This window comes from Curcuma longa, chromosome 20, assembly GCF_044706935.1.
Source record: "Curcuma longa cultivar G26 ecotype Majalengka, Jawa Barat chromosome 20, ITB_CL_G26_1.1, whole genome shotgun sequence".
NCBI classification, from domain to species: domain Eukaryota; kingdom Viridiplantae; phylum Streptophyta; class Magnoliopsida; order Zingiberales; family Zingiberaceae; genus Curcuma; species Curcuma longa.
Genome location: NC_133880.1, coordinates 7,215,574 through 7,224,345, shown reverse-complemented (window position 1 = coordinate 7,224,345; position 8,772 = coordinate 7,215,574). Strand labels below are relative to the sequence as shown.

Sequence of the window (8,772 nt, the reverse complement as noted above, 5' to 3'; positions counted from 1 at the left end):
GAGTAAATCAAGCCAGTGATCCCACTTTCACTAGGTTTATACCCCCTTAAACCTAAGTGAAGTCTTAAGATCCAACTAAGTCACACACTGACTCTAGACCTATTACCAATTCAGTTGAAGCTTCATGTTACTAGCTAGTCTACATCTACTTAGCTAAACATATAATGTCCAAAAGCAAAAAAAATCCAAGATTACAATCACAACTTTCATATCTTTAGGTCATCAACTTTGTCAATGCTTCTCTTTGCCCTCGATTTCACCTCGTGTCAGGTCTCCGGTCCTTTAATACACTAAGTTCTACAAGGTTGCTCTATGTGTCACTCATCTTTCCTTGTTTACAAGTCCATCTCATTTTGGATGATCCTATTCTATAAAAAGGTTTTGTCACCCTATCCACACGATCGACTTCACGATCATCTGTGATAAATCGAAAAATTAGAATATACTTTGGTCATGTCTTTGAAACCTCGGATGTACTAAAGTCAATAATTTGCTTCACATGTCATCGTCATCCTTCGTACCTTACTTTTCAAAGTCCATCTCAAAGTACACCTCATATCAAATCTCCGATATCTTAAATGCACTAAACTTCATAAGCTTGCTTCACATGTTGTTCTTCTCTCGCCCTCTAAGTCCACCTCTATATTAGGTCAACGAGTCATTTAACCTAAACTAACCAATTCTATCGTGTTGATTCATGTAACAAACTAGCACAACCTCATCAAGCCACCTGCCTAGTCCTAAACACACCCAAATAATTCAACTTAACTATTGCTGACAACATGACAAAAATGATCTTGAGGCATAAATAAATAAATGTAGAGGTGAGCAAATAAAAATTCCTGACTAAGCAAATCTCCTAAATTTATTCAATGAGTATATTAATGAATTTGATATAAAATAGTATGATCCAATTCAAGATCAAGGATGAGGAAATCATCAGGGATGAGGTTGGTGATGGATCGAAGGTCTTCGCTACGGATATCACTGGGCTAGAAATCCACAGGCTTAGGAGAATCTTTGCAACAGTCAAAGAGAGTTAGAATGAAGGCCAAGGTTGATCTTGACACCACCATTCCGACGCTCAAATTAGACCTCGGTGATTGGAGAATGAAGAAGAAGAAAAATCATGGAAAATAAAAAAGTGATTAGATTTGTATGCGCATACCTACACCCGTAAAAGCAAACCTCTTTTTTATACTACCTCCTTAGCAAAATGGGAGGCACCCATGACCCTCAATTCTCCATGTTCCGGTTGAGGGGGTGTCACGCCATCACACGTCCTCCTCACCTCATGGCCATGTTGTCCCACATTTCCCTGATTTTCTGTTAATCGTGTTGTCCCACATTCACCACATTCCCAACTAGACTCCGTCCTTCCTAGTTGGGCATCGAGTGGTAGAGGTCTTAGAGTTGGACGTTGAATAGAAAGAGACCCGGAATCGGGAGTAGGAAGCCAAGTGGTAACAGTCCAGGAGTCAAGAGTTGGAAGTTAGACATCAAGTGGTAGTGGTCCCAGAGTCGGGAGTTAGGCATCAAGTGGTAATGATTTTGGAGTCGAGAGCCGAGTGTGATGATCACCACTGCGTTAAATCTAGATTAGACGTGAGTCTTACTAGACTTAAATGTGACTCGAAAGTTCTTGACTTGGGATCTCCCTTGGTGGCTAACTTGACCTATTAGCGATCTAATCAAAATGGAGCTCATCTTGACCTGGTCCGACTCATCTGACTTTTGACATACAACTCAGCTTGACTCTTGACTTCCTTGTGCTGCATGGAATCGAACTATCTCTACCACATCATAGTGTTTAATAAGCATTTTGCAAGAATAGTTTTAGGACCTTAGACATTTTAAAGATGAGAGCCAATATGGATATCAGTCATCTTTTCCATGACAACAGTAGTCAAAATTAACCAATTTTCTTTTTCTTTTTCTTTTTCTTTTAAAAAGAAGATAAATGTCACAACTTTCTTAGATGAAACTAGCAAAGAGTAGAGTCCACTTACATAAGCTTATAAGATAAATTTTTGTATAGGTTCACAAGTTATCATGTAAAACTAAATTGGGATGTAGGGATCCACTTAAATGACATTCCATCAAGTCTTATAAAAACCCTTTTAAATACTTCACAATGCCTATAATTTAGTTATGCTAAATTGTTATGGTTACTTAGAAAATGTTAAACTCAAATTAACAATAGTTCATTTATCTAATGTTATAAATTCATCTAAACAAAGATGACACAGTAACAACAACAATTTACCAATTTATCAGACGAAATCAGAGAGGCTGAAATGCAATTTTATGAAGATTTAACAAATAAACAGCGAAAATTCATGACTTATGAGGGGAGACAGCATCAGTTACTCCCCAAATCAAGAACGGATGTCCAATGAAGTCAGTCATATAGCATTCCAATTAAAAGATGAGGGGAAAAAAAGGATCAACTCTCATTGGACTTACTTGACAAATAGTTCCATCAATTCAAGATTTTCAATTAGCGCGACCAAATGATCATTATGATGACATTCCAAGGCTCAGTGGAACAGTTAGCTCATCGATTCAATAGTCATATTTAGATCAACTGCTGTTACAAAATGCATTCATCAGAGTATGTGAATCGGCTGCAAGCTTAGTACCTGTATCAGCTATTCATCATTGTCAATGAAAACACATTTGAATTCTGAGTTATCGCATGATAGTTGCCGTTCATCGAGAGTACCAAACCAAATGCCAGTGCACAGTCATCCTGGTTGTACAATTACCATGAACAAAATTTTAACTAGTTTACTCCAAAGAGTAGGGATTAAGCAACAACTCAATGATGATGATCATGAATGTTAAGGCTTTGGATGACAAGAACTTGGATGCATCAAGCATTTTTCTGGTGCTCAGACAAAAATGGTAGCGCTTGTGAATAATAGCTCTCTCATCTCTAGAATCCCTGTTATACCGTTATTTGAAATTACAGAAGATAGTGAACTAGTTTTGATCAAACCATCCTGTCACTTGGAACATTTGCCAGTGATGGTTTTTTCTGAAACTAGCCAATTGCTGGATAGATTGAAGTTTCTTGAGTATCGTAAAGCATCAAATATGACACTTTTGGTCTCATCTCGGGCAGGAAGAATACAAATACTACACACCTACGAAAAAGAAGCAACTGGTTATCACTTGCGGAGGAAACAATTAGTTAACAGTAATATAAATTCAAAAGGAAATAATTTTTGGATATCCTGGAATCATTCGTGAGTTTCAAAATGCAGGACTCATGAATCCTGGGACTCAGAGGAAGAAATTTGTGTAGCAGATCTAACATTGGCACTATTCAACAAGATTATGAACTGACAGACTATAAGGTCACCAACATTGTGCTACAATCACTCTTACTGTGTAAGTAGCAGGCCAAGAAAAAGAAAAGGAAAAATGAGAGAATCATTTTTGCGTAATGTAAGTTATTATGTGTTTTACTTATTACCTGGTTTAGAAAAAGTTGAGAGGAAAAATATTGCAGTTCTCCACAAAGTAGGAAATACAACAGATCGGTTTGCCTTGCATGAAGAAATGAATTCCAAAGTTGAGAATCATAGTAAACAGATCACTCCATTCCATAGCAAAACAACATTGATCAGTATATGTAACGTTACTTCATAAATATCTTTTGCATTCAGAAATAATATGCTGATCAATCTCTCCATGCTCTAGGAAATACGAATTCTACGAATAGTAAGAAAATCTGTAAAGGTTATGAAAACAGATCACACAGGAAAACAGTGGACAATTGACTTACTGCTTTTGTTTTACAAAAAAGTGTGGTTGAAACCATCGAGAACTAGAAGGCATGACACATGAAGCACCCACTGAGAGAACCGATCTGGCCGTTTTTGTGGAAGTGTGAAGCCTTTTTATTTCTCATAACCTGGTTTTCTTGAAACGCAGCCACATCACTTCTCATCTCCTGAGCTTTACTCTGTGCCAATCTAAGCTTATTCAAAATTTTCTCCATTGAGGAAGATCTTTTCTTTTCTAGCTTCATCTGTCACGACAAATAATGGCTTCTAATTGTGAAAGTATTCAATTAAAATTGTATACAAATTTAAATTGAGAAAGTTGGCAGAAAAAATTAGGGACAAGAAGTAGCTGTTTGAATTCTGTGGAACCTCTAGTTTTCTGATCTCTGCCTCAGCTTTTGCCTTTTGCAGGTTTTCCCATGCAGTGATCTTGGCCTCCTCTCTCTTTTTCCTTTCAAATATTTTCCAAAGTAAAAGATGTGAACATACGATAATTATACATCAAAAGGACAAGATCAAGTACCCTATTCAAAATGATCATCACATCATCATCAAGCCTGTTTGTCCAAACTATTAGAGCTGTCACTACTTGAAATTACGTATCTGCCAGTTTATAGTTTTTATACAAAAATACAATTATCAAGCAGGTATCATGGATATGAATTAAATGGCACTAATTAAAATGATTGACCATATTGATATGGTCAACTATCCTCTTCAAACAATTAAGGCTTGCTCTAGAGAAATAGCATTTTCCATGTTAATCATTGTCATGATTATCTAGTTAGTTATAATTCTCAACCTGTCAATCCGTGTACCAGTCTTGTGCAGTCATGATATATAATTCAGTTATACCTCAAATAATTTGCATATGTAAAATGTTCAAACTTCAGAGAATAACAAACAAAAGACATAGAAAGAATTACTCTGAAATGGAATTTGCTGCCTTGCTAACATCCCAAGCACAAGTTTTTCCCTCAGTCTTCTTCCACCTTATGATTCTTGGTGACTGCCTGTTGGAGCCTCGTGCTGTGTGTTTCCTGCACCACCTGGTTACAGTTACACCGTTATCTACCTGCACATCCTTGACCTCAAGCTTTGAAAAGTGGCTAGCTAGCTCCTCAATTGCAGAGGATGAGGCAGAGGAGGGGGAAGAAGGTTTTTCCCTGGGAGAAGAGGAAGTGCTTCCATCTGTGCTCATCTGAGTTGCTACATCCTTCCTTAAAATTGAAGAGGAGAGCATCGATGCTGCTTCTCTGCTACAATCAAACTTGTCATCTGCATAGTGATCCAAAGATGATTTGGTGAAGTGAAGAACTAGATGTGACAGTTGATTCTCATTCCACCAACACAAACAGCATATACTGCTTAACCCGTAAAAACATACCAAAATAGGGGAACAAAAGTGTAGCAGTAGGATTTCTTTCGGTATGTATATGTAACATATGCACGAGTATGTTATAGACAATTGTAGTACCATCGAATATAGACATGAACAAATTTTAAGAGTATATCGTTGTAAATCAATTTCTCAAGTAAATGAGATATTAATATCCAAAACTATTCAAGTTACAAAGAGTTGGTTTGAAATTTATCGTACAAAGGCATTGGCTTGTAGTGAGGTCCATGGGTGAATGCACGATCACTAACTCAAGTGTGTACAAGTGTTAATTCTTATGAAAACAATAATGTGTGAAATTGGCTAAGATTATGAGATCAATTCCAGAAATTGGGCTACAAAGGGAAGCTATCACATTTAATTGGGGATTAAAACTTAATCTCAATTAAATATAATTAATTAACTAATTCACGAAACTTCTTTGAGTAGCTGAAATAGCATCACGGTGCTCAAAACTCCAAACAACAAAACTTGTAGAACAGAAGGAATTGTCTTTGTCTTGTGCATTGAGAAGTGATCACACATCTTCCTCATCTGCACACTCTGACATGACTAGTGAGAAGTCATGTTGATCATAGTACTGCTTCTTGAAATTTGTACGCTTCCAATGAACATGGCTTTTGGTATTTAGCGCACGTACTGAGTGTGTCAGCACAGAACCACACCTTCATGGTGTCAATTTCACGCATTCGAATAGAAATGGGCAAATGCTCCTCTCGTTGACTATCACGTTAAGGGACATACTGAGCAAACAGTGGACACAATCCATGTAATCAAGTTAATCCTAACCCGTGTGATTTCATAGTGATGACCAGAAAATGAATTAAAGTAATTTTGCAAAAAAACATAGAACATTTTTGGAATTATCTTATCTCCCCACAGTTAGAAGAAATTATTCATCCCTCTAGACAAAAACTATTCTTTTGCTCAAAGCACTTAATTGCACTTAATTCTCAAGTGGTAAAACCTTCTTGGAGGCTTTTTAATTTTCTTCTCATCTCTACACACTTCCAAAATTTTAAAAGTTTGCTAGAACTCAAAATTCGCAGTACTTCTATGTTAAGTTCAAGGTCATTGTATCTTTGGAAATGATTGTTATAAACCATAAGCACTTGAGCAACGCAATTTCATCTTAGAGAAAGGATCCACCCTCTCGTAACCTTAATATCTCTTATTTGAAGGGATACAAGTTTATCCAAAATGGTGTCTCGACATCCATAGAAGTGATTTGACAACTAACAATATTAAGTGATTGACAATATTAAGTCGGTGAGAACACTACTGGAAGTGGTATATCTTTCATCCAGAGGAGTGCCTTGATAGCCAAAAGGGTGTGTTGAGGATTTAAATAGAAATGATCCATGTCACCATACCAACTCCCCACCAATTCAAGTTGCTGACTTGACGACCTAACTAACCACACCCAATCCTGTTGGATCAATCTCAACGCCACCAACAACATTAGGCAATAAACATGGCAATAACTGCAGCAGCACACAGCAGAATAACATGATTGAGCCAACAGAAAGCATACAGTAATGGGCAGTTATACCGCCAAACTTCTTTAAAAAGGAAAAAAGAGTAACCTAACATTCATAACCAACCTGACTATTGAACCCTTTCTTCCAATGATCAGATCAGCTACTATATTTTTTTCATTACCTTGTCAAGTTTCTGTACTTATGTGTCTTGTGCTCATGGAATTAAACATGAAACAAAATGAAGCTTATGAAACATGCAATATGATATTTTGTTCATGTAGCAGCTGATTCTCAGCAGAAGAATCAGCAGACTTAACATGTATTGTTTCTGAGTTGTTCCAAGGAATCAAGCATGTAATACGTAAAAGATGAAGAGAAATTTGAAAAGAACAAGTGAATTCTCCATGCCTATACGAATAAATGAGGGAATGACATGAGAATCTACACTACACAAGCTATGATTTTAGAAAATCATGCTAGATGCTGAGCGAAGCTCTATGAGAAAACATGAACTGGAAGCAGAAACCATAGCTCAATATACAGATTGGTCTATAGCATACATGAGGTTTGCAAATAGCTGTATTTGCTTAGTATTCTATAAAAGACTTAAAATGCAGTAGAAATATAACAGGAGAGGTAAAAGGGCACTTAATTAATTGATACCAAAGTATAATAAACTGAAATAGTAATTAGAAATGTATCTCAGCAATGATCTATATGCAACCATCTCATAATGCCATGTTGTTAGGGTTAATCGGATTACTAAAATGGAAGTCTAGTACCAACCAGATCCCCTGATTTGAGTCCAAATCTAACTACTATGAAAGTCTGCAGCCATTAAGATGTCAAACAACTTAGAAAACAATATTTCATATTGTGGTTAGACAGACACAAGATTGGACAGAATGTGAGATATTAATTGCTCCTCCAGGAATTTTAGAGTTTGTTAAAGTTGCAATAAAAGTAAAAAACATGATTAGAAGTAGCAAATAACTGGATGGAGTTTAACATTGTACCATACCTTGAGAACTGGGAATGGAGGACGATGACTCGATAAGATTATCTGACCAAGCATGGACACTAGCAGATCGGAATATGTAAGGCTCCCCAGTGGTATAATTAGCTTTTCCATTCCCTTCCATAGCACCGCCGACTACTCCCATTCCTCCTCTGCAGCTTCCTCTGCCTCTACCACCATTACCAGAGAAACCCCGTTCTGGAATCAGAACTCCGGCTAGGAACGGCGAGTTCGCAGCAAAATTCCCAACCCTGCCACTGTCAAAACAAGGTACCAGCGGCGAGGCCAATGAATAGTTGCTGTTGCCTAGTTCAAGCCCTGCCGGAGGACCAAGCGGCCCACTCTTCGACTTGGGACGCCGGTGATGCGATTGAACAAACGGCCTCCCAACTCCATCACCTGAGGCGGGACTAAAAATCCATCTCTCTGCATCCTCCCATTTGGAGGGTAAAGCCCTTCCATTAGCAAACGGCAAGAGGACGCCGCCGCCGCCACCATACCTCCGGTTGTTATTCGCCGGCAAAGGCACTCGCTCCGAGCTCCACCCCTTCTGATACGCTGCCGCCCCAGCGCCGTGCCGGTAGCTGGGAGTTCCGGGGCTCGTGAACGTGCCCGATCTGCTCCGAGACGAGGCGGCGGAGCTCTTCTTCATCCCTGCTGCTACGCCGCTAGCGAAGAACCGGGGCGAGAGGCCAGAGCATCGGCGCTCTGGCCGCCGAAATCGAGCGAGACGGGCTGCCTCCGCCGCGGCTTCAGATCTGTACCGCTACGTCTGGCATTGTGCGAGAACCAGAAGTAAAGTTCGAAACTTTACAAATGCGGACCATTGATTATGGATTCAAGGAAATGTCATATACCTTGGAGAGCGTGAGAAAAAAAATCTGTGCTGATGGGTGTGAAGACGATAGCTTTCCTACCTCCTCGTTTTTCCCTTTCTTCGTCTAGTTTTACTTCCCTTTCTACAAAATCATCTGGTGAAATGCGATACCCAAGTAAAGCTTCAGAGATCAGTGGGTGGCATCAACACCAGCTCAGGCGGTGGAAGTGGGAACAGTGTAAAAAAGAGCAGCAGTACGGACC

At 38.7% G+C, this 8,772-nt stretch overlaps 1 pseudogene; it reads right to left on the bottom strand.

The window, feature by feature from the left end:
* Positions 1–2,593: 2,593 nt before the first annotated feature.
* Positions 2,594–8,393, bottom strand: LOC141813837 (uncharacterized; annotated as a pseudogene).
* Between the last annotated feature and the right edge of the window lie 379 nt (positions 8,394–8,772).